The sequence below is a fragment of the Anabrus simplex genome, chromosome 6 (genome assembly GCF_040414725.1).
Source record: "Anabrus simplex isolate iqAnaSimp1 chromosome 6, ASM4041472v1, whole genome shotgun sequence".
Classification (NCBI taxonomy): domain Eukaryota; kingdom Metazoa; phylum Arthropoda; class Insecta; order Orthoptera; family Tettigoniidae; genus Anabrus; species Anabrus simplex.
In genome coordinates this window covers 183,325,357-183,352,674 of record NC_090270.1, presented here as the reverse complement: position 1 = coordinate 183,352,674, position 27,318 = coordinate 183,325,357, and positions in this window count along the sequence as shown.

Here is a 27,318-nt window from a genome sequence, read left to right as displayed (position 1 = left end):
AATTAAAAATTTCAGAAGGGGGAGAAATTAAAAATGTTCTTCTGTAATCTAAAAATGTTATACCTAAAAGCATAAATATAGACGAGTCAGGGTTAGTAAAGGCTAAAAATGTTGTGCCTTTAGTTCTAAGAAAATGAGTTAATATTACACAAAAACTCCCTCCTTACCCTATTAAAGAGATAAGACCTATTTCTAATGCACACTTACTTCCTACTAAGAATAAATAATATTTTTCCCATTTTCCCCACAGTTCCACAATCAAGTCCATTTTTCCCTCGTTCGTGGAAAATTTCTCTCAAGCTGGCAACACTGTCTGTAATCGGAACTCTACATATAGCGCTGTCAATTTACCGCGTGCAATACAAACTTTCACACTTGCTCTCTCTTCCGATCTAGGAAACAGACGGATAAGGTTGGTTGCATAGCCATACTAACTACTAACTCCGATATTAGGCCTGTGCATACAATATAATATTATCTACGTATCACGGCCGACTGGATCCCTCGCTGCGCTCCTTATACTGGCCGTGATAATCGCTTGTGAAGCCCAGCATAAAGCTGTAATTGGAAAGTTTCACGATAATGCCGCTGAAGCGCTGGCCTCCTACTCACTGACTCACTTACTGTCGTAAATGTTGGCAATGTGTTCGCAATAAGGTGCCTGTTGGCTTGATCATTTGAGCTGATAGTTATGCGCTAGTGAGTTTAATTTTTTATTGTGTAGTGTGGTGATTATCTTTTTTAAATTGTGTTTACAACTCTTGGAATTTATGACATTATTGTGCGCCTTTTTGTACTTCGAGCAGAAATTTTCTGCAAACAAGAACAAATGTAATGAGTGGCTCAAAGGGTTTTCTCGCTGTAACTTCGTCCTAAACAAGAATTTTAATTTATGCGCTAATTCGTTTTTTTAATGATGTAGTGACGTGCTTCTCTTTAACTGTGTTTGGAAATATTCGAATATGTTTTGCTGTGTGCCTTTTTGTATTTCGAACAGGAAAAAAAAAAGAGCAAAGGGACACTATCATTTCAAGCATTATCTGCAGACCAGGACAAAACTACGGAGTGGCTCAAAGCAGTTAGCACTTTCATCTTAGTTTTCCGTTTCTATTTCGGGTATTTATCTTCTTTCTTTCTTTCTTTCTTTCTTTCTTTCTTTCTTTCTCTCTCGATCTGTTTACCCCGCCAGGGTTGGCTTTACCCTCGGACTCAGCGAGGGATCCCACCTCTACCACTTCAAGGGTAGTGTTCTGGAGCGTGAGACTTCGGGTCGGGGGATACAACTGGGAAGGATGACCAGTACCTCGCCCAGGCGGCCGCAACTGCTATGCTGAACAGGGGCCTTGTGTTGGGGATGGGAAGATTGGAAGGTATAAGCAAGGAAGAGGGAAGGAAGCGGCCGTGGCCTTAAGTTAGGAACGGTACCATCCCCGCATTTGCCTGGAGGAGAAGTGGGAAACTATGGATAACTAATTCGAGGATGGCTGAAGTGGGAATCGATACCCTCCTCTCCTCAGTTGACCTCCCAAGGCTGAATGGACCCCGTTCCAGCCCTCGTACCACTTTTGAAATTTCGTGACAGGGCCAGGAATCGAACCCAGACGACCGGGGGTGGCAGGTAATCAAGCTAATCGGGTATTTTTACCCCTAATTTTTTCATTTAATAATCCTTTAGGCGGAGTCGTATCTGCCATATGACAGCAACACAACATATTTTTTATCCAAGATGAAATGAAATGTCGTATGGCTTTTAGTGCCGGGATATCCCAGGACGGGTTCGGCTCGCCAGGTGCAAGTCTTTCGATTTGACTCCCGTAGGCGACCTGCGCGTGGTGATGAGGATGAAATGATGATGAGGACAACACATACACCCAGCCCCCGTGCCATTGGAATTAACCAATTAAGGTTAAAATCGCCGACCCGGCCGGGAATCGAACCCGGGACCCTCCGAACCGAAGGGCAGTACGCTGACCGTTCAGCCAACGAGTCGGACTTATCCAAGATAATCTGAACTTTAACATTTAAACACTGACGTGTAGGAACCATCTGAATTTTTATTTAAAATTCTTCTTTTTATTTTACTTGCTATTTGTTTTAGGTCGCACCGACACAGATAGGTCTTATGGCGACGGTGGGATAGGAAAGGCCTAGGAGTTGGAAGGAACCGGCCGTGGCCTTGATTAAGGTACAGCCTGATGTGAAAATGGGAAACCACGGAAAACCATCTTCAGGGCTGCCGACAGTGGGGTTCGAACCCACTATCTCTCGGATGCAAGCTTACAGCTGCGTGCCCCTAACCGCACGGCCAACTCGCCCGGTATTTAAAATTCTAGTGAAAGATATGAATGAAATGTAATCTGAAAGTACATGCATATATATTGAAATTAAAATTTAAACATGTTTAAGTCAAAATGCTTATGTTATCCATACAACGAATATAAAAGTAAGACTTTTATATTTTGTCCAGCCCTTTTCCTGAGAGCAGCACTTGAAGAATTTTAAAACTCTAATTGAACAATGACTCTCAATCTCAAGGTTAACATCAGAAGACAAAAGCACTGTGATAAGTTCTGCTATGTATCTAAATGCCGTGATAATAAAAGCGATTACTATTATTCCTCACAGTTAAGGAACGTCAGTTTCATTTTACGACCTTATTTTGGCACATATAAATGAAAGTAGGCTTTAGTATTAATCATTTTAACAGTATTAGTCAATGTAACATACTCCTTTATTCCCTAAATTAAGATAAATCGGCAATCAGAGTCAATATCAGAACGTCAGCTGGACTACTCCATCTCTCCGCAGCTTTATATCACGACGTTATTTTAGCACATATCAACGAAAGTAACCTTTAAGATTAATAATTTTAACAGTATTAAACTATGTACCATTCTCCGTAACTCTAAATTACGATAAATCGGCAATCAACGTCAATGTCTTTTCCATAAAGAAGTATGCATTTCTACCGCAAATAGATAGGCCGCCAGCGCCACGTGTCGAGTGGTGTAATTATTCCGATTACAGTGCGTGAACCCGATTGTCAAGAACCAAAGAGAGATGTAGCACGGAAAATATAAGTTAGTATGCAGTATAATAACGGTGAAAATAGCTAGACTACAGGACATTGAAATATTTGAAAAACAGGAAAGCGGGTCCATCCTAATACTGAAGTATTATCATAACGAGTATCTACATATAAATACTTTCATACGATTTTCTGTCATAAAAATACACAATATATGCTGCAGAAGCTGCATGAAACACCGCATTGCTCTAATTTAAGAATTATCGATTATTTTCTTTGCCTCGATTCACTTCCCGCTTTTGCTGCATTGTTTGTTGATAGATGGTTGCCAGCCTGTTGATAGATTTCTTGTTTATGATGAATGTCAGCTGTTCGTAAGCTTGTCCACCTGGACTAGAGCAGGCCGGCTCTCATTTAGACTTTGATGGCAGTTTATACTAATGTCTGACTTTTGAGAAGTGCTAATGAATAGCAACATGCAGGCACTTCTACTATATACTTAAAGTAACAGGATTTCTTTAATTTTCCTCCATTTGACATTCTTTTCTATTAGCATTGCGGTTCCTATACTGGAGAAAAATCTTCCGATATTTCTTAAAGTAGAAAGTACAGTATTTCTCTTCCCGGCGTTAATCCTAATTTATTGGAGTTGCACTGAAGTAGGTATGCAGTGTATTTTTGATTTAGGTTGTGCATAAGACGTGGATCTAATACTGTTTATTTCAATATTGACGTCCACTATGAAGTGATGATGATGATATTATATGGATTATATTCTTCGCTATTGTCTTTTAATTACTGTTTAGCTCATGGGTCCACTGACCAGTCCGGTATAAGAATATCAGGAACTTCAACCAATCAACAGATATCTGTCGCTGCACTGTTGTCGCTTTCATCGCTCCTACATGTACTCGCTTTTATATAAATTCAACAGAATAGCGTACTCGAACATCTTTATATAGCTTCTTAGTTATAATGTCATGCTTCTTCAATTGTCTTCAATTATACATTCATGTAACTGTGTTATTCTGATGAAACCGACATATTTGTAGACTGCGGCGCAAATAGTTTAAATGTAAAAATAAAACAGTATATATGTTCATGCTGAAAGTTTTGTTCTCTATATAGATTTCATATTTATGTATTATCATTTAAATTTGTTGTTTTTCGCTAAACAGTCAAAATAGATACAACTTGAACTCCAGATTCTCTGTAGATAAATTATGGCGCTCTTGTTTATATCACTGCAGATAAACCGTTTGAGAACTAAAAGGGTGGTTACGTGTAATAAATGTATGTATTGCAGCCAATGGTCATGCACGGTTAATTTACATTTTTAGAACGTAGTTGGTACTTAGTTCAGTCAAATATATTAGTCTATTTTTGCACACTGAGGCGAGGTATCTGACACAATTTTCCCCACATAGTTCGCATTTGCAGTTGTATCTGCTTCATGGAAATCTTTCTTGCTGCAATGTTTATGGTAGACGCCATGCACTGCAAACCGGGTCACGATGTGGATTAGTTCGTATCCTGAGGTTTTCCATTCCTTGTAGTCAAGGCGTCTGTGGTATAAACGTCGCTCCAGATGGTTGATTTCTTTGTGTATACTGTAGTTCATTGGTTACTGCGTGGGACTGGGCTATAGATGGCTGAGGGACCTTCAGTTGCAGTTCTTTCAAGAAGAAAGTTTCCCAAGTTAGCTCGTAGGTGTGGTCTTTGATAGGCAAAGTATCTTCTTTAGATATATGGATTTCATTCTTTAATCAACTTAAGGTCGTTTTCGTAAGATATTTTCATTTCATACGTCATGATGACAGTGGAGATTCTTATGAAATAACCAGATTGATGTCTGAACTGAAAGCTTCTGAAGTAGTCTGATGTTACTCAACGCTGCATTAACTGTGTCCTCGACGTGTTTTGCAACACATTTCTTAGTTGTTTGCAGAGTCACCCCTAAGTATTTGTAGCTGTTTACTCTTGAACGTTTTAACATTTTTGTAAGTTATGTTGGGAGTTACAGCTAATCTTCTTCTTTCGGAGAGTGACCAGAACACTTGTATGCGACTTTAGTTTCAAATTACTTTTTCTGCGCAGATGATAAGTTTATCAAACGCTTCTTGCAGTTTTGTCTCTCGCGATGTGGATGCTAGAGCCATATCATCTGCATACATGAATTAATATGGAGACGTCTTATGTTTCAATTTCTTTGGTAACGTTCATCGGGGCAATGTTAAACAGCGGGGTTATCCCTGTAGTACTCATACAGTTTGCTTTATTGCCTTGGATCTTGTGAGTTGGTCATCAATGTAGACATAGCTTCGGGATATCAGGGTACGTATGAATCTGCTAAGTTTTCTTTTACGAGGAGTGATTCTATTTTTGAAATCAGAATAGTCCTGCTTACTGAATCAAAGGCTTTTGCGTAGTCGATGAATAGTATATTTAGTTTTCCTTTCGCGATTCGCAGGGCATCCTCGATGTTGTTCAAGAGACATTTTATGGCAGGTAAGGTAGATGACCCTTTCCGGAAACCACGCTGTTCTCCTGGGATTTCCGGGTCTACAATTACTATCAGTCTTTTAGTTGTAATCTTGACAAAAGTTTTAACATCGTATTCCCTAGAGCAGGGTTCCGCAACCGGTGTGCCGTTACAAAGGTGACGGGTGAGTCGCGAACTTTTACATATTGTATTTTTAATATTTTAAATCACAGGTTGCTGCATATGCTTGTATTTCATTCTCTGCCGCAGCACTGATGAAATCATATGATGTTTGTTCATTCTTTGTTACATGAGAGAAAATGAAGTGAAATTAATGTTTGAAAAATAGGGGTATCAAATTATATGCAAGATAAGTAAAATATTGAAAGGAGAAAATTTTGATGTGATTGTTAATGAAGAGGAAGACCTCACCTGCTTCAAGTATGAACCCTTAACATCCGTTGATGCGGAGAGAAGTTGCTCGATGTTTTGCAACGTGCTGTCTGAAAACAGACGATCCTTTACACCTAAGAACCTGGAGATGACTATTGTGATACACTGCAAAGCCACCTGAGGTCGGTTTCCGATTTTTAATTTCTGTAACCCTAGTGGGGCTAAGCCAAATATGATTCCAGGTATACTAATTTCAATTTCTTTCGCCAGGATGTCCAATTCGGGTTCACTGAATTCATTTTTTTTAAACACGGAATTCATTTTTAACATTATGTTAATTTCTGAAAGAAGAAGTATTTCGATAATCTATTTTTGCACTGCATGTTGCATACCATCAAAATGTTGCATTTAAAAAAGTTATATTCCTTCATTAAATATGCAATAAAAACTGAAATTATGAATTAATTTGGGTTACATTTTACGTCCATTTTGCCACTTTTTACGCCCTTCTTAACTGGATATTTTAAGTCTTTTACAGGTCGTGTTTGGGCAATTTATAGGTATTCAACTTCCGAGCCTTACTTATCAGTATATATCTTTCATTACTCGCCTCTCCCTCTGCGCCTGCGGCTTCTTTGATATCCTTGCCACATGCTCCGTGTATGGTACGTGATTTTTCCTAAACTGATGGGATTATCAAAATTTTACCTGTCCTTTATTAAGTTGTTCTGGTTCTTGTTCCTGTTTGCCACTGCTTCTTCAACTTCATTACTTTCTTCCTATGCAGATTCACCAACCCATTGTTATACTTCCCTGTGTAGAATACAGGTCCCGCGTCCTGCAATTATTTCAGCTATATCACTGCTGTTCTCTGAAGTAGTCCGAAATTTGTGATTGCTGGCCAGTATTGCCAGTATTGCTATTTTATATTATTACTAGCAAATGTACCCGTGCTTCGCTACGGTATTCTACATTATATAGTGATTCCCCCGTAAATTACTGTAAAGGCAGAGAGTAAGATTAAATTACATTGCATGCCTCTTAGTGCTATCCTAGAAACAAAAGAGGAAGGTCAGCATACTTGTTTCAGGTGTAAGATAGGCATTGAGGAAGTTTTGAGGATAATGGAAGGCCACATTTCCTACTGCCAATCACAATGGAGTTCGAAAGATTTGATTATAATCGAAAAATGAAGTGCTATCTAACGCATCTACAATAGAGACAGGACAATAAGTCGTAAGACCAAAGTTGTTGATCTCTCCAAATAGAACGTGGATTGTACAGTCTGTTTTGTAATACGACTTACCGTTTAGCCACCAATTATACCGAAACAAAGGCAAGCACCGTTATTAAAATTGCATTCGTATTTTGATATTTTCCGGGGCCGAAAATATTATATTTGTATAGCTTGGAATTTTTCTCAAAGAAAAAACTTTCCAGATTTTAGGATTAGCACTCGCATACATACGGCGTAATTAAGGAAGAAAGTAATACAGTAATAAAAAGGTTGAAATTAATAGAAAATAGGATTATACCTGAGGACAGCCTGATAGGACGAATATGTATATACCAAGTGAATATATTGGAAAATCAAATGTCCCTCAATAAATTATGAATGTGTGGGTTACGGATATAAGACAGCGGTAATAGAGGGGACATTTAGACGCAGGGATTCTTAGGTAAACAGATAAGAAGATGACTTATGGTGTTATTATTTCAGCTATTCGAGGACGGTTATAACCTCCAACGATATTCCGCCGATATCCCGCAGAATGGCCGATTGACGTCTCTCTTGCTTTCTACGCAAGGAATAACCACGAGTGTACAGGGATGATGACGAAAATGGCAATACGGTACTTCCCTGCTCGCAAGTAGTCAGAGACGGTGCCACGGTAACCTGTAGGTTCGTTGTCGGTCACTTAATGCAGAGCATGATACCCGCAGAAAATAGTAATTTTCTCCGTCATTTGAAGCTAAATTATGAACATAACAGAAGTTGTTTGTAATGAAGAGACCTTTGACATGCAGTCCACGTATTTTACACAAAATGTATAGTATAAGAGAAAAAAACTGTTGTCGATTTCCTATAAACCCCCCGTCTTTTTAAAGATCCTTAAATCATATGCATATCAAAACCTTCCCCGGGATGAGTATACTCTAAATGTGACGTTTGGTCGAGATCTATTCAGCCGTTTCGCCGTGATGGTGGAACAGACAAACAGACAGACACGAAAAATAAAAACCACAGATTCGGTCTTGAGTTGACCTAAAACTGATACATATCTGAAAAGTTGGCAAAGCAAACGAAATTACAGACAGTGGAACCCCTCATCATCATCATCATCATCATCATCATCATCATCATCATCATCATCATCATCATCATCATCATCATCATCATTTCTTCGCTCCAGCAAGCCGGGTGCGGTTATGTACGAGCCTCCTCCAGTTTGTTCAGATGCTGCTCATATATGCGACACCAGTTCACATCTCTAATTTCAAGGTCCTGCATTATCTGTTTTTCCCAAACATTACGAAGGCTTCCTCTTGGTCTCTTCCCAGGAACATTGTGGTCAAAGTATGTTCGAGGAGTCCTGTGAGGGTTCATTCTTTTCATGTGACCATACCATTGCAATCTCTTCACTTCACTTCTAGAGTCTCCAGCAAGCTTCTTTCCAATCCAAGCTGTTGTCGGATATCCACATTCCTTATTTTATCCATTTTTGTTTTTTTATAGACAAGAACGGAGAAACTTCATTTCTGTTGCCTGAAGACGACTCTTTGTTGGTCCAGTAAGTGTTGCTACTTCCAGGCCATACATCAACATAGGTACTAGATATATTTTGTACAAGCTGATCTTGGAAACTAACGGAAATGTTTCATCCCAAAATATTTGACGTACAGCGTGATAGAATTTGGAAGCTTTTTGTATTCTGTTACTAATCTCTTGATGTATGGTATTGTCTGATGACAGAACACTACCTAAATACTGGAAGTTGTCTACAATATCCATCTCCTCATCTCCCATTCTTAGATGAACAGTTGGAGAGTTTCTACTCATCACCAAGCCAACTGTCTTCGTTTTGCTGATTTTGAGACCTAAGGTTGTAAAAGCTTCATGTCAGAAATCTAGTCTTGTTTGTATTTCCGCTTCTGTCTCATCACATACCATTACATCATTAGCAAAAACCAGGGCATTAGTTGTTGGATCCTTTCTCTTAACCGCTTTTAAAACTTCATCCACTATGATTATGAAGAGAAGTGGCAAAAGACAACTTCCTTGCTGGACTCCACTCTTCGTTTCAAACCAACCTGACCTTCCATCCTAGACCTGGACACAACACTTGGTTTCATCATATAATCGTTGTACTCGTGCTATGATGTCATTGGGCACTTTTTTTAATGTCTCAAACATTCCCACATATGCCTGCGTGGTACATGGTCATATGCTTTCTCGATGTCCAGAAAAACAGTTATAAGTGTTTTAACTTTCTCCCAATACTTCTCATAGAGCTTTTTGGTGGCAAAAATGAGGTGTATAGTTGATCTATGAGGTCTAAATCCATGTTGTTCCTCCTCAAGTGTAGATTCAACATATTTTCTAATCCTGCTCTCAAGGATGGATTCGTAGATTTTGAGGCCATGTGACAGCAGAGTTATACCTCTGTAGTTGGTACATTTCTTTCTATCACCTTTTATCAACAATGGGATGATGACTCCTTGCTTCCAGTCATTGGGTATTACATTCTCTTTCCAGATTCTATTGAGTACCCTGTACATCCACTTTTCTCCTACCTCTCCTAGTGCTTTGATCATCTAAACACTTCATTCATCTGATCCAGTTGATGTGTTGTTTTTCAGCTTAGATATTGCTGTCTCTACTTCCAACCATGTCAGGCTAGTGGCATTTGTGCTGCCAGAATCATAAGGTTCGTTGTCTAATTTCGAGTTCTTCTATTCTTAACAATACTGTATAACAGATTTTTATTTCCATCCTGCGTTATTTTGGTAGCCAGATCTTCCTTGCATTTCTGCTTTTCAACTGCAAGCAACTCTTTGACCTTGTTCTTTGTGTAAAGTGACAGCTTCTCCTATATTTCATGTTGATCTCCTCGCGTTCTTGCTTGATTTAAGGATCTTCTTGCACGGTTTCTGTCATTGATAGCCTTTTTAATATCATCATTCCACCAGGCAGTTTCTTTAGGATTTCTTATTTGACTCTGTCGTCCGTATACTTTTTCTGCTGTACCAACCACAACCTTCTTTAGAGTATCCCATTCTTCATCTACCAATTTCAGTTCTTCTCTCGGCAACAACCTGCGGACTCCTTCCCTGAATTCTTCCTTTACACCTGGCTCGGTTAGTCGCCAAGTTTTTATATTTGGGACTCTTTTGTTACAGACTTTGGGAGGTCTTTCCTCTGCAATAACTGCAACCAACAGTCTATGGTTTCCACCAAGGTCTTCACTTGGAATGACCTTAACATCAACTTTATTTATATAGACTATCTGTAGCACTCGTCGCTGATTGGACAGTCAGATAGCATTTGCAAGTTATCTAACTGTCCAGCAATATTTAGACACGGTGTTTTACCCGGGACGCAGCAGTAATCCCATCTATCAGACATGCGAGGTAGCAGAAGAGACAAGTCACAACAATGGTTAATTTAATGTTATTGTTGATCAGTTTTATGACCTTTCGATATTGTAGGCCTTCACATTTCGTTTTCTTCAGACTGCGTGATGGTGGCATCTAATGTAAAGGGAGTCCTTCCATCTTTCATGGCTTCTTCCTGTATTATTCTTCCTTTACGGCTTTTCTCATTTTTTAAATACTCTCCACACTTTTCCTTGTTGATATGGCCGATGAACACGCGGTTTTACATCGTAAGACAACCATGACAAAAACCATCGCTAGTTACACAAATGAACAATATTTTCCTGTTAGCAATGCTTGGCATTGATTTGGACTAATAATAAAAGTGTAAATTCAAGAATTCTGTTATCATAGTCGGTGCAGTAAAATTGTATGAGACATAAATTATCGTAAATTTCATTTTCTACAACTTTGCGATGGGTACTGTATTTAAAAAATACATTTTAGCAGCCTTTCCGTAAACTGCAATTCCATTGAATAAAATTATTTATAGCCTAGTCTGTATTACCTTATTCTATGATTTTGATAATTTGTTAATTACATTTTAGACTTTCCCCTAAACTATACAATTTCGGTCAGCGTAAATAAAATTATTTATAGCCTAGATTGTAGTGCCCCATTTCTCGACCTTACATACCGATTTCCATTAAATTATCTTCAGCCATTTTCCTGTGATGTGTGTACATCAAACAGAGATTACGGAAAATTAAAAATTGCATTTCCTTGTTACTGTGGACACGACCGATGCAGATATACCATTCTTTTTTAAATTCGGAGCAATATGCAGACAAAACTCTTATTTTATATTTTTATATTTTTGTATTTTAACGTACCTATCAATTTGGATTCGGGAGATAGTGGGTTCGAACCCCACTATCGGCAACCCTAAAGATGGTTTTCCGTAGTTTCCCATTTTTACACCAGCAAATGCTGGGGCTTTGTCTGAATTAAGGCTACGGACGCTTTCTTCCCACTCCTAGCACTTTCATATCCTATAATCGCCATGAGACCTATCTGTATCGGTGCGACATAAAGCATATTAAAGATGGACAAATTCCTTATGCGAAGCGTTCCGTCGACGATTACAAGTACTTACAGCACTGACCCCGAAAAAGAGAAAGTAGTTTACCGGCAGTATAGTGATAATTATAAATAATTATTTATCTTACGGGTTTTTTTCGTGTGGTGAAAAAACAAGCCCATTCCACGAACGTATCGTTTGTGGAGAAATACTCAGTAATGCTGCTGTAGTTCCCAGTAAATTGAAACGACATTTTTCAACAAAACATTCGTCTCTGTTAAGCAAATGTGTCCATTATTTCCGTTATCGGAACGGAACAAAAAGCAAAGAACTACAACAGTACGTCTTTCGAAAAAAGTACATTCGTCATGGGTTTAGAAGCTGCTAGTGAAATTTCCAAAAAATATCTCTCGCCTCTGACATCATCAGTCTCTGAGTAATTGACATGTCCAGTGGTATTGAAGGGATCGTGAAGGAGAAAATCAACAGTACTCGGATGTTCTCACTTCACATCTATGAGTTTGCCGATATTAGCGGCCACACAAGACTTCTTGCTGATATTCGGCATCCTGATAGAGATGCCATTGCAATTAATTTATTATTACGTTTATTATTATTATTATTATTATTATTATTATTATTATTATTATTATTATTATTATTGTTACCGTGTTTTGGTGGTAGTTATGCATGAAAGAAGGTGCTGGGTGGTGAATAGGTCTCAAGCTACTAAAGTGAAATTAATTTTAAAATTTAACAAGGTTATATTTTCTTTTCAAAATTAGGTAACAACAAATAGAACAGGTACTTAGTAGCCGAAACACAATTGAAAAATACATTTACATAGGTACCCCATTTGGGGCTTCAAAAGTCAGAAACATAATTCTTGGGCAATCAGCTCAGTTTTACCCCAAACACAATTTTAACAGAGGGGCAGAAAACCCCATTCATACCTAGGAGCCCTTGCTCCAAATTACACTGAAAAGCCTCCTCGAGGCATACAATATACCATTTTCAAAAGAGCCACTCGCTCTCAATTTTAAGCCTCTCCCAGGCCACACCAAACTCCACCTTTAAGCTGTCCTCAAAGGACATATACACAGGGGTAAAATACCCAACCTACTGAGGTCTATTAAATGACAAGAAGGTTAATACATGACCTCTAAAATACAATTTGAGGGGAGGCGAACTTGCACTCCTAATACACTTTGTTTAAGACCTACTTGGCCTTAGGCCGTTAGTGCAAGGGCTAATCCCATACTACAGAGGTGACTTAAGAAAATAACAATTTACATTACATTACGGAAGAATTGGTTGAGAAAATAAGTTCACCTCCAGACAATGTGAGTGGGAGCTCGAGAGGGTTAGCACTCTCTATCCCAGTATGTAGCTTTACAAGAAAATAGATGAAAAGAGAAGTTACATTTTAGGAAAAGGTTACATAGTGGAACGCTTAGAACCCGCCCCGAAAGTTAAACTGCTGAGCTAGCAAAGAAAAAATTTATTAATCGGCCATTACCTTGTTGCTGACCGCTGCCGAGGAAAGAGGCGCTTCCCGCCTCCTGCTATGTACTTAATACACTGAAAGATGGAACAGAAGTGGCCGAGAGACCCAAAAATCAGCAGTTTAAATACTCTCGCGGAAGTTTCTAGGCGTTAGGGGAATGAAAACACCCTCCCACAAACACTTTATTGGGTAGGACACAGCAACATATTCAAGTTGGGGGAATATACATCTGATTGGATAGAAATTAATTTAAGAAATTCGGGATTGGTTAGGTTCAACACAAGGGGAAAGAAGGGGTGAATATTGCCAACTTAAACAATGACTGAAAGAAATTTAACAAAGAACAAACTCTTGAAATTAAATTTTCTCCAACAAAATAGTTCTTTGACTCCGCACTAGGTTGCACTATTGTTGATCTTCAGTAGTGTCCTCTAGGAGAGAAAGTTTACACTTCTTACTTCAAGCGAAATAAAAACACATAAAAAATGACACAGTTCAAAAACTCAAAATTTTCCACGTGGTGACATCTTCTGAGAAGGTAAAGAATTAACAGCGTAGATAAAGTTCAGACTTCCTCCAGCAGAGGAGTTTCACCTGGCGCAATTTTTAAATTAGCGGCGTGGAGGTGTACCGCCCGGTACAGACCTCCCCCCCCAAAAGTTCCTCCAGGGGTGACACATGAAATCTGTTTGAAACAAGGTCCAAGTTATGCTGTGGATATGAAGATTGATTGCAGAAGCCTTTATAAGATTTCTTAATTTGGTTTTATTTAGTTTCAAAATTTTGTTGTTGCAGATGAAGTAAAGTCTTTATATTTGTAGAAGTTGAATTTCTGAAGATAACTTTTTATACTTGAAAGTGAAGGAAAAAAAAATTTTCAAAGTCCACCAAATATTGCAGTTGAATTCCCAAGTGTAGTCATTACTTATAGTAACTGTTCATGTAGTAGATGGTGATGAAGTGGGATGGCCAGACCGGCCGTTGCGGCTTGCGTCCAAAGGAGGCCGCTCGGACCCCTCAAGTACCCTGAGATACCGCTCGCCCGCACTATGAGGGGAGCAGAGGTGTTGAAGCACGCCGCGCCCGCGGTGAACATATACAGGCTGCGGGCAAGTAGCAGGTCGTGCGCCGCACATCAGCCTTGGCCGGGAGGAGAGCTCCGGCTCGCCGTGCACACGTCGTCCTCGCTGGGGCCGAGGGGGCCCGTCCTCTGCTCCAGTTGCTGCACGGCGCCGCGCGGCTGCGGGGGCACTGAAACATTAAAGCTTGGCGGCAGAATTGTGTTGGACCATCATCTTCTTTGAGGGTACAGGCTTGTGGAGAGGTTGAGGGGCCAGCGGCGTGCGGATATCCATGGCATTTACTCAAATCAAGCCACAGTGTGTATTGAAGCAGGAGACGGGAGCGTGGTAATGGCCGAGGCAAGGACAGAATGGCAGTTTAACGGATCGGGGAAGGTTTTACACGAGGCTTACATATAAGACCAAAATATTATAGAAGGGGCAGAAAGCCTTAAAAGTTGAACTCAAAAAAAATATAACCTTCATATTCCTTTCAAATTATATGAAGCAAGTTGACACAAAATTTACACTGGTTTCACCTGTGACAGGTGAACCCTAAATATCCTCTCGGTGGCTGGATTGCTTACTAACAACGTAACTGGCGTAAGAAAATCGAGAATTATACAAGGCCCATGAAATCTGGGGGCAAGCTTGCCCGCGGGAACAAAATTCTTGACCATCACCTGGTCACCTACCTTCAAAGTGGTGGGTCTCCGTCCACGATCATACTTTTCCCTAACCTTTTCATGAGACACTTTAAGATTGGCTTTAGCCTTCTTCCAAAGATCTTTAATGTTATCCGGATCTATTGTCTCGGGTAGAATGTCATTCAGAGACCAGAGGTTAGAGAGCGGCGAGTTGGGAACAAACTTGAACATCAAAGAAGCTGGAGTAAACTTGTGAGATTCATGAACCGCCGAATTCAAAGCAAAAGCTATCCAATGCAGGGACGTGTCCCACCTGGAATGATCTTCATGATGATAGGCAATAAGTGCGGACCTGAGATTACGGTTAACCCGTTCAGCCAGGGATGGTTGAGGGTAATAAGCAGAAGTAGTTACATGAGAGATGGACAAGTCAAAACAGAATTTACGAAAAAGATTAGATGTAAAAGCCTTAGCATTATCAGATACAATATATTGGCACGGACCAAAAGAAGCAAAAATAGAATTTAAGCAGGTAATGGTAGACTGAGCGGTAGCCAGCTTAGTCGGAAATAACCAAGAAAATCTGGTAAAACCATCTACGCACACAAAGATGAACTTGTTAGCATTACCCTTCGACTGGGGGAAGGGTCCTACATAATCAATATACAGGCGTTCCATGGGGCGCGATGCTTGCTGAGAAGACAAGAGGCCTACCTTGGTGGACATGGTCGGTTTACTGAGCAAACAAGATTTACAAGCTTTTACAAATTCACGGATTTCACCGTCCATACCTTTCCAGATGAACATTTCACGAATCTTTTCACGGGTTTTAAAGATTCCAAGATGCCCTCCTAATGGGGTCTCATGATAATACTTGAAGATCATAGGTACAAGAACCGCTGGAACAACAACTTTCATCAACTTATCATGCCTCGAAGGGCAACATAGAACACCATTCCTCAGGACATGAGGGACAGCATGTTCCCCAGAAGAAAGGGCTTCCATTATCGGAGCCAGCGTCGGATCTTCACGTTGGTATTTCTCGATATCCCTAAAAAGCATGGGAGCATCTGTTAGGATGGCATTAACCTCAGATAGCATGGACTCGGGAGGTGATGAACTGTCGACCTGTTCATGGTTCTCAACGTCATCTGAAAACATACGGCTGAGTCCATCAGCGACAACATTTTCGGTACCTCTGATATGCCTGACGTCAAATTGGAAGGCAGAAATACGGATGGCCCAACGGGCTATACGACCAGTACGACGCGGCCTACCTAAGACCCAGCTTAAGGCTTGATTATCTGTCTCCAGGTCGAATTTAACATGTTCCAGATAGAGACGGAACTTCTCTAAGGCGAATAAGACTGCCAAACCTTCGAGCTCATAGATGGAATACTTGGCTTCTTGAGCCGACAAAGTCCTAGATGCATAGGCGATGGGGCGCCTCCCTAGTTCAGTCTCTTGAAGAAGGACTGCAGCTACCGCTGACGACGACGCGTCGGTTTGGACGATGAATTTCTTCGAGAAATCAGGCATAGCAAGTACAGGGGCATTACAAAGTGCTAATTTAAGGTCTTCAAAAGCGGCTTGTTGAGAAGGTCCCCACTCGAATTTGATGCCTTTCCTACGAAGAAGGTTTAAGGGCGCCGCTCTATTAGCAAAGTTAGGAATGAACTTCCTGAAGAAATTCACCATACCAATGAACCTGGCGATACCTTTAATGTCCTTGGGAGGTTTAAAATCACGGATGGCCTGTGTTCTAGAATGATCGACTGCTACCCCATCGGGTGACACAATATGCCCTAGGAATGACATAGAGGGCTTAGCAAAGGCAACCTTGGACAACTTAACAGTTAACCCAGCCTTACGAAGGCGATCGAGAACTTCTCGCAGATGATCTAGATGTTCTTCAAAAGTCTCTGAAAATACGACGACATCATCTAAGTAGTGATATAAGTACTCGAATTTGATGTCGGAGAAGACCCTATCTAGTAGCCTAGTGAGCACAGCTGCCCCCGTGGGGAGCCCGAAAGGCACGCGGTTGTATTCGTATAAATTCCAGTCCGTGGCAAACGCTGTAAGGTGTTTAGACTCTTCGGTAAGGGGAATTTGATTATAGGCCTGATTCAAGTCCAAGATAGTGAAGAACTTGGCCTTACGAAACCATGAAAAACAAGAATGAAGGTCAGGAAGGGGCACAGATTGCAACACCACCTTCCGATTGAGAGCCCTGTAATCAATGACAGGCCTGAAGCCTCCTTGGGGTTTCGGGACTAGAAAAATAGGCGATGAATACGCCGACTTAGAGGGCCTAATAATACCATCCTTCAACATCTGATCGATAATTTCTTTCAGAGCCTTCATTTTAGGTGGAGATAGCCTGTAAGGTGGAAAACGGACAGGAATCGAATCCGTGACCTCAATTTTGTATTCAATAAGGTCAGTAACACCAAGAGTATCAGAGAACACCTCGGGAAACGACTGACACAGTTTGCGAATACTATCAGCCTGCTCCTCAGGTAGATGTCTAAGGTCTAACAACATCTCGTCCTGGGTAGGCGAAATAGAAGAACATGACACAGAATTACACTTTAATAGTGGTATTTTACAACTAGAAGCAAATTTGAATGTGCACGACCTAGACTGGAGATCGAGCACAAGACCAGTGTGAGAAATAAAGTCTGCTCCCAATATAATGGGGCAAGACAAGAGCTTGGCCACAAACAATTTAACTCTCCAAGTGAATTTAAAAATACGAATTTTGACCAATAAGGAACCTAGAATTTCTAATGGGGATGAATTAGCCGAAACATATTGCACAGGAGATGAGACATAGTCAGGTAGTTTACAAACAGATTTCAATTTAGAATACCATTCAGCCGAAATAATCGAACAAACACTGCCTGAGTCTAAGAGAGCTGTAATAGGCTCGTTATTTAACTCAATCTTAAGAAAAGGAACCGGTGCGGGGGAATCCGCCGCAATCCTAAGACACTCTTTGGGACCTTCAAAAGATAAATTTGAAAATTGCTCGTTCTCTAAATTTACAACCTGTTTACCAGGGGCTGAGTCTCGGGAAGATGGATTAGTTGACTCAGCCGAAGCCACTAGTCACTTTTGATTGTTGTTGGAAGTTACACCAGAAGTTGAGCAGGAGGGGGTGCTATTCGAATTGGGACAATTCTTTGCGATATGTGAGAAGGCCCCACACTTAAAACAGCCTTGTGATGACCCGGCTCCATTCCTTGTCCCACTTGACTTGATCAGTGGACACTTGTCGCGCAGATGGTCAGGCGACCCGCAAGCATAACATTTACGAGGGGTGACTGATCGGCGAGGTGGAGGCCGAGTATTACTAATGGAAGGCGGGGGTTCTTTCGCGACACGCAAAGAATCGGCGTATCTAACTCCTTCCGCAGAGACGGCCAATGCTTCAAGTTCAGAGAAGGTTTGCGGACACGCCGCGAAACACAAATATGACCTATAGGGAGGTGAAATTCCCTCTACAATAGCCTGAACAATCTGATCTTCAGGAAAATGAAGGGCAAACACCCTAGTATAAAACTTAATGTCCTGTATGAAATCAGCCAAGTTTTCATCCAAGCGCTGTACACGATAATAGTACTTCTGAATAAGGGAGGACCTGGCCCTAGCAGGGATGAAGTTAGCTAGCAAGTGGGCATGGAAATCCTCAATAGATGATTGCTCGGCAATGGCTCTTACGATTTTATCAGAGAGAATACCAATAGCATACGGATAGATAATTTGCAAGATTTGACATGGAGAAAGAGGAAAAACAAGGGCATGATCCTGAAATTCCACTAGAAATCTTAAAAATGAAATTACATCACTGGTGGTATTAACGGAAAACTTAGAGATACCTCTGAGCAACATTGCCAATGGATGAGGCAAGCTGCTAAACCCGGGTGACATAGTAGGTAAAGGTTTCAATGGTAATGAAGTTAATTCAGAACGGATGTTACTCAATGATGCACGACGTTCAGATTCGTTGTCCAATGGGGCAGGGATAGTTTGAGCAGCAACGGTTATTCTATTAACTTCTCCCTTGGGAGGCGCTTCCTCACTACCAGTATTCACTATGGTGGGTTGATCAGATTTGGGAGGAACTTCCCCAGTTAACAATTGAGTGACCTTACTAGATAATTCGGAAATATTTTCCAGGAGCGTACTAGCTTCCTTCCTCTGAACGTCATTCAGTTTTAGAGACAACAGATCATTAACCCTATTCGAAAAATGATATAGCCTGCCTTGCACACGCTTAATTTGATTAGGAGACGGATCATTTTCATCAAAAAAACTAACTACAGAAGCTAGCCCAGTAATATTCTCCGTGATCGTGGAAAGAGAATCGTCAATTTCTTTCTCTCCCAAATTGGGGATGGAAATGGGCAAATCAAGGGAGTCTCTAAGCTTGTTAGTGTCTATTGCAACCGTGCCTCCAGATTGCACATTTCTGATAGTTAATTCATAGATCAACTCCTCCTTGCGCAAATAGTTAAGAAGGAGAACATCGCGAGGGCCGGGCATGATGACAGAACAATTTTGAAAAAGTCAAAAAAAATTCCAGCAACGGAGAAAACGGTTAGAGTTCGGATCAAAACAATGTGTAGCCGTCAAAAGGGGCTAAATTGAGACCCATTCAACCACGCTCTGCTACCACTTGTTACCGTGTTTTGGTGGTAGTTATACATGAAAGAAGGTGCTGGGTGGTGAATAGGTCTCAAGCTACTAAAGTGAAATTAATTTTAAAATTTAACAAGGTTATATTTTCTTTTCAAAATTAGGTAACAACAAATAGAACAGGTACTTAGTAGCCGAAACACAATTGAAAAATACATTTACATAGGTACCCCATTTGGGGCTTCAAAAGTCAGAAACATAATTCTTGTGCAATCAGCTCAGTTTTACCCCAAACACAATTTTAACAGAGGGGCAGAAAACCCCATTCATACCTAGGAGCCCTTGCTCCAAATTACACTGAAAAGCCTCCTCGAGGCATACAATATACCATTTTCAAAAGAGCCACTCGCTCTCAATTTTAAGCCTCTCCCAGGCCACACCAAACTCCACCTTTAAGCTGTCCTCAAAGGACATATACACAGGGGTAAAATACCCAACCTACTGAGGTCTATTAAATGACAAGAAGGTTAATACATGACCTCTAAAATACAATTTGAGGGGAGGCGAACTTGCACTCCTAATACACTTTGTTTAAGACCTACTTGGCCTTAGGCCGTTAGTGCAAGGGCTAATCCCATACTACAGAGGTGACTTAAGAAAATAACAATTTACATTACATTACGGAAGAATTGGTTGAGAAAATAAGTTCACCTCCAGACAATGTGAGTGGGAGCTCGAGAGGGTTAGCACTCTCTATCCCAGTATGTAGCTTTACAAGAAAATAGATGAAAAGAGAAGTTACATTTTAGGAAAAGGTTACATAGTGGAACGCTTAGAACCCGCCCCGAAAGTTAAACTGCTGAGCTAGCAAAGAAAAAATTTATTAATCGGCCATTACCTTGTTGCTGACCGCTGCCGAGGAAAGAGGCGCTTCCCGCCTCCTGCTATGTACTTAATACACTGAAAGATGGAACAGAAGTGGCCGAGAGACCCAAAAATCAGCAGTTTAAATACTCTCGCGGAAGTTTCTAGGCGTTAGGGGAATGAAAACACCCTCCCACAAACACTTTATTGGGTAGGACACAGCAACATATTCAAGTTGGGGGAATATACATCTGATTGGATAGAAATTAATTTAAGAAATTCGGGATTGGTTAGGTTCAACACAAGGGGAAAGAAGGGGTGAATATTGCCAACTTAAACAATGACTGAAAGAAATTTAACAAAGAACAAACTCTTGAAATTAAATTTTCTCCAACAAAATAGTTCTTTGACTCCGCACTAGGTTGCACTATTGTTGATCTTCAGTAGTGTCCTCTAGGAGAGAAAGTTTACACTTCTTACTTCAAGCGAAATAAAAACACATAAAAAATGACACAGTTCAAAAACTCAAAATTTTCCACGTGGTGACATCTTCTGAGAAGGTAAAGAATTAACAGCGTAGATAAAGTTCAGACTTCCTCCAGCAGAGGAGTTTCACCTGGCGCAATTTTTAAATTAGCGGCGTGGAGGTGTACCGCCCGGTACAATTATTATTATGGGATTTCCGTGTTCACAGAGGATAAGAAGCGTGTGGGTTGAATGGCTGGACAAGGAATTAACTAGAGCAGAACTAAACACAGCAAATTTGGAAATGTTACTGTTTTCCTTTTGTTAAAATTGAGAGACAGAAAATCTGAATGAATAACGAATAAATAGAATAGGTTATTAATGATCTCGTCAGCTCTAACAATATCAGGAACTTAGAAGTTCGAAAATCAGGCACAGAAACTTGTGATCATTACCAGGCAGTTAATTTACATAGATAAGAGCATTATTGCTCTTGGCAAGTACAATGTTTTACAAGAGCACGAATTGTTCCGATCATTTACACTACATAGGAGTCTATGCTCCAAATATACCATAGTCCAGCCTCGCAGAGGCATCAGTTTCTTATGGTGCACTAAATTTCCTCCTGACAACTTATCAGTTGGCCTCACATTAAAGTATTCATGTACAGTTGCCCAGATGTGGGCTTATCTCTTGCTCAACAGTTACATTAGTCACTGTTCCCAAAGGGAACTAACACAAGGGAATATTTACACTCTGACATAAGTAAACAGGGGCATACTTGCCCATACTACGTGGCCTTAATGGTAAAAAGGAAAGGTTGCATATAACCGGCCAGAAACAACAGGCAAGGAGGTGAAATACCAGCAAGCACTCCTTACAGAAATTGTTAAAACCCTAAGTGGGCTTACGGCCAGAAGATATAGTATAAATACTATGCGGGGGTGACTAAAGAAGAAACATTAATGCCAAGACAAGATTTACGAAATTTAGAGGATAAAAGCTTTAGTCACCCAATGCAGGGTTGAATGGGAAACGACAGAGAGTCATCGCTCTTTGTTTCCCAGTAGGGAATAGACCCAGAGTCCTCAGACCTGCCGACAATTCTACATTGAAACCACCAGTTTACACACATACATTAAAAGAAAAGAGGTTAAAACCTTTCCCTCAGACTAGCCGTAGGAACTATCACATGTCTAGGTAAATTCTGTCATTACCTTGAGCCGCTGGACCCTCCTCACTCTGGCCTCGCCATTGCCTCCCTTCTGCCTCCGTCAAGTCGCACTCTCAATCACTGGAGCGATTCAGACAAGACGGCCTTAAAGCACCCTGAGGGGAATTTTCCAGAACGCTTTACTGATAGGCCGGATTCCTGCACATCCCCCCGGTTTTAATTGGTTAGAGAACATATTTCCAAGTATCTGATAGGTTGATTATAATCGAGGAGGAACCAGCTGGAGTCTTGACAACTTCGGTACATAAACAAAACAATCCTCAGAAAAAAAAGGTTTGCCAACCCAAAAAATAAATATTACTCTATCCAGTAGTAAACCTCTAGTACAGAAGAGGGAGCAACTAAATGGATGACAGAGGCATCTAACTGTAGAAGTCGAAGGTTGCTGGGAGTTCACAAGTTCAAGTCTGTTGAGATAGATGGCCTTAGAGAAGGCGCGCAGTTTAAATAGCCAGGCAAGATGTAACCCTGGTACAATTATTATTGTTATTATTATTATTATTATTATTATTATTATTATTATTATTATTATTATTATTATTATTTTCTAAAGAACTTCCTAAGTGAGCCACGATGAAGAAATATTTCGTGTGACTAATGAATATGTGCTCCAAAATGAATTAAAATGAAAGGATTGTGTTAATGCTTTTACAGAAGGAGCCGCTTCTATGACAGGCCGAATGAAAGGATTTGTAGCTCAAGTACGCGAAGTTAATCTTAACCTAAACTGCGATCATTGTCTTATTCACCGCGTATCCCTTGTTACTAAATCTTTGCCACCTTCTCCGAAAATTGTGCTGAACGAAGTAGTAAAGGTCGCGAACCTCTTTAAATCGCGACCCTTAAATTCGCAGCTATTTTCCGTTTTGTGTTAGGAAATGGTATCTGAATATGCTATACTCCTCCTACATAAGAGAAATACGGTGGTTATCACGAGGAAAAGTGTTGACGCGAATATTTGAACTAAAAGACGAGGTGCGTGCGCGGATTTATTTGCAGGTGGTGAATGGGTATGTAAGTTAGCGTATCTTTCCGATATTTTGATACACTTGAATGAGCTGAACAGGAAGAAAATGAAAGGTAGGTAGAAATATGGATATGACTGTAGGATTTGTAAATAAGCTGAATTTGTGGATTCGCAGAACTGAAAATGGTTCGTTTGAGATGTTCGTGACCGTATGGCCACTTGTTTGCAGCAATAACTGTGATGATGAAGCTAATTAAACAAAATTTAAAAATCGTGCAGCAGAGGTTCAAGAAGTATTTTTGGAGGCAGTTTTCAGAATTTTGACTAAGTTCGTCATCCATTCGCAGAGAATTCAGAATCTCTTCCGATTGATATACAAGAGGAACTCAGGGAATTAAAAGCAACAGAACACTGAAATTAAATCTCCTCGAAGATCTGTCGATGAAGAAATGAGTTTTGCATTGGGTCAGTCGTCTGTGTGCAGTGGCTGTAATTTTAATAAGAACAGAAAAAAATATATTTTCTTGTGTTTTGTACACTCGCAGTGAATTAAAGTTCATAAATGATTATTATTACTGTTTACTACTACCACCACCACCACTACTACTAGGGCTTACTACTACTACTACTACTACTACTACTACTACTACTACTACTACTAAACCGAGTGAGTTGGCCATGCGGTTAGGGTCGCACCGCTGTGAGAATGCATTCGGGAGATAGTGGGTTCAAATCCCACCGTCGGCAGCCCTGCAAGCGGTTTTCCGTGGTTTCCCATTTTCACACCAGGCAAATGCTGGATTTGTACCTTACTTAAGGTCACGGCCGCTACCCTCCCAATCCTAGCCCTTTCCCATCCTTCTGTTGCCGAAAACTTTCGATGTTTCAGTGCGACATTAAACCAATAGCAAAAATATAAATATAGAAATAAAATAATAATGTTGACGACATTACGTAGTGTCATATCATACATTTTTGAGGGTATGCCGTGTTGTCTAGTCATTGGTGTTCAGCGATTAGAAAAAAGTTTGCCGAACATTGCTCTAGAGCTGTACCTCGGTAAGAGTTGTGATCCTTTTCTTTTTCCTTTCCTTTGTACAAAACTTCGATTACAGAATCAGTCCATTTCTCGTGGATAGCCTTTTGAGTTGGGCATTGGTTGAATAATGTTCTCCAGGCTTTCTAGAGTAGCATACTGGTAGGCCTATATGTGGTCAGGTCATTCTTTGTATTTGTGATAGCCTTTATCTTCTTCTAAAGTAAATAGCGGTGCGTTGTTTGCACTATTATTTGTTCGTAGAAGGGCTGTAAAAAGTCATTCGCATCTGTCCGAGTGTACGTTCGCGTTGAATTTTGGTTTCCTCTGATGAAGTGCTTTGTATGGGCTTTCTTTTGCTTGTTGTATTCTGTTGTTGTTTTCTGCTACGTGGAATTTCCTTGCGTGTTTCCCTCTTTGAGAGTATATCAGTTTACAGTAAGTCCCTGTGAGAGTGAATTCATATATTCATGTAGGACTTGGAGAGTAGATTTTCTGGCTTCATAGCAGATTTTGTTGAACTATGGTTTAGACGGTCTGTTTTTCTCTTTGATGGCTTCATTGGCATCGATCAAGATTACTTCTTGCCTTTCGAGGATATTATCTGAGTTTTCTCCCGTTCATCATAGAGTGTTACGCCTTTCAGAGTTCAGTTTGAAAACCTTTGTGGATTAACTAAGCACTTCCACAGTCCTCTGTTGTATCTCTCTTGAGAGGCATTCTACTATGGGGAAACCACAGCCGGATTTCTGAAGTTTTACTCCTCCATAAAAAAGTTATTACGTATTGTAATGAACTTCCCCTATGTCTGCCCACTTCAGGCCTCTTTTTCTTAAGCTGTCTACCACGACTGTTGTGCACACAGCTATTCATAGTGCACTTCTTAAGATGTACGGAGAAACCGATAAAAGCAAACTCAGGAGTGATGTACACAAATAATATAATACCAGGTCACTATCACCACCTCTAGACAATTAACAGTGATGGGAAAAGTACAAATAAGAGTAACTGAGATGAATTACAGTTACTTGAGAAACAATTTACTCAATTACAATTACCAATTACTTTTTCAAGAAATAATCAGTGAAGTTACAATTACAGCAGAGAATGCCAGTCTTAAGAAAACCAATGGCTTTATTTTATACATAGTGTTGGAATAATACCAAAGCTTGCAAAAGAATTACATTACTTCATTTTGTGTTTTTTTTAAAGCATTGTGACATTAAGTGGCTATCATCACTAAGCCAGACTATATATGATACCTTGTAACTTTCAAAATTATTTTTTCCCCATAATTTATATTTCGGTAATTATTTTTGGCATTTCAGATACTTTGCCATTCACTTGACAAAATAAGACGTTCTTAAAATTAACATCGCTAATCCTTGACCTCTTGGGGGAAAGTCTGTTTTTACATTTGCTGAATAGACGTTCTACAGGGGCACTTGACGGAATACCTGTTTTTAATTTTAAGAAATCCCTAGTATATGGATGTAACCAAAAATCAGTCATTTTTCAGGAGAGAGGAAAATTAGTTTTGGAGTTTATATCATGGTAAACACTACTTGAACCAATTACATACACAAGTGTACAAATGAGTTCATCTATTGTTGTAACTTCTGGTTTAAAAAGAAAACGTATGAACTGGGAGTGATGCAATGGAAAACGATCTGCAAGTATGTCTTAAATTTGTATATGAGAGAAGAGCAACTACTACTAAAATGTTTTAATTCATTCCCTGAAGGGGGAGGCGGGCCTCTTAGACGGTGACGCCGTTCCTCAGGCCGGGAGATTTGTTACGGTGAAGGAGATGCACGGAGAAGGTGAGGGGGTTGGCGGCCGAGGCCTATACTAGGAACTATCCCGGCATTCGCCTTAGTGTAGGAGAATGGAAAACTACGGAAACCATTCTCAGGACAGCTGACAGTGGGGGACCAGCTGTGAGGTCCAGCCCTGCCCCGTCTTCCGAATACAGAGGCGTAGAGCCACGGTAGAGCTGTGGCAACCCCTTCTCTGCTCGGTTGGCCGGTCAGAGTGCAGAGCTGGTAGACCACGGACCAGCCGTGGCCACTTATGGGCCGAGACCCACTCTGCATCTACCAACGAGAAGAGAACTACTACTACTACTACTACTAAACGTTTTAATTCCTCCCCTGAATGGGAGGCGGGCCTCTTAAACGGTGACCCCGTCTCTCAGGCCGGGAGATTTGTTACGGTGGAGGAGATGTGCTGAGAAGGTGAGGGGGTGGGCGACCGTGGCCTATACTACGAACTTTCCCGTCATTCGCCTTAGTGCAGGAGAATGGAAAACCACGGAAAACCATTCTCAGGACAGCCGACAGGTGGGGCCAGGCGTAAAGTCCGGCACTGTGCCCCAGGCCCGTCTCCCGAATGTAGAGGCGTAGAGCCACGGTAGAGCCGTGGCCAACTTTCCTGTGCTCGGTTGGCCGGTCAGAGTACAGAGCTGTTGAACCACGGGCAAGCCGTGGCCTCTTAAGGGACGAAACACAAGGGCCGAAACCCACTCTGCATCTACCGACCGAGAAGAGAACTAACTAATGAAGTTATTTCATTCCTGTCCTTTGACAGGCGGGCCGTCAGCTAAACCAGTAGCTCTTAGGCCTTTTATTGTTGATTTATTGATAATTTGACTTTAGATGTGATTGTATGTGTTGTACATACGTTTTTAAGTAATAATAAAATGAACAATAACAATAAAAATGGCAATAAGATATTTCAAAATATAGATGTGATTTCATCTGTGGCCTTTATTTTAATGATCTATTACTCCTGGTGATGAACCAAGACAAGCACTGTCCACCATGTTGACTGATGTTCCATCCTTCCACCACGGAGGATAAAGTTCTGCTGGCTGTAAACAAGCTTGAAGTTCAAGTGTAAGACATAAGATGACACCACATTACAGAGGCGTGATGATGCACCCTATTTCCACTGAAATGAAATCTCACTTTTCAAAAAATTGTTGATTACATCTTTATTTCGGGGAGGTCTTCAGTTATTATTATTTTTCTTTTTTTTTTCTAGTTGCTTTACGTCTCACCGACACAGATAGGTCTTATGGCGACGATGGGACAGGGAAGGGCTATGAATGGGAAGGAAGCGGCCATGGCCTTAATTAAGGTACAGCCCCAGCATTTGCCTGGTGTGAAAATGGGAAACCACGGAAAACCATTTTCAGGGCTGCCAACAGTGGGGTTCGAACCTACTATCTCCCGAATACTGGATACTGGCCGCACTTAAGCGACTGCAGCTATCGAGCTCGGTGGTCTTCAGTTATATCCCCGGCAGTGTT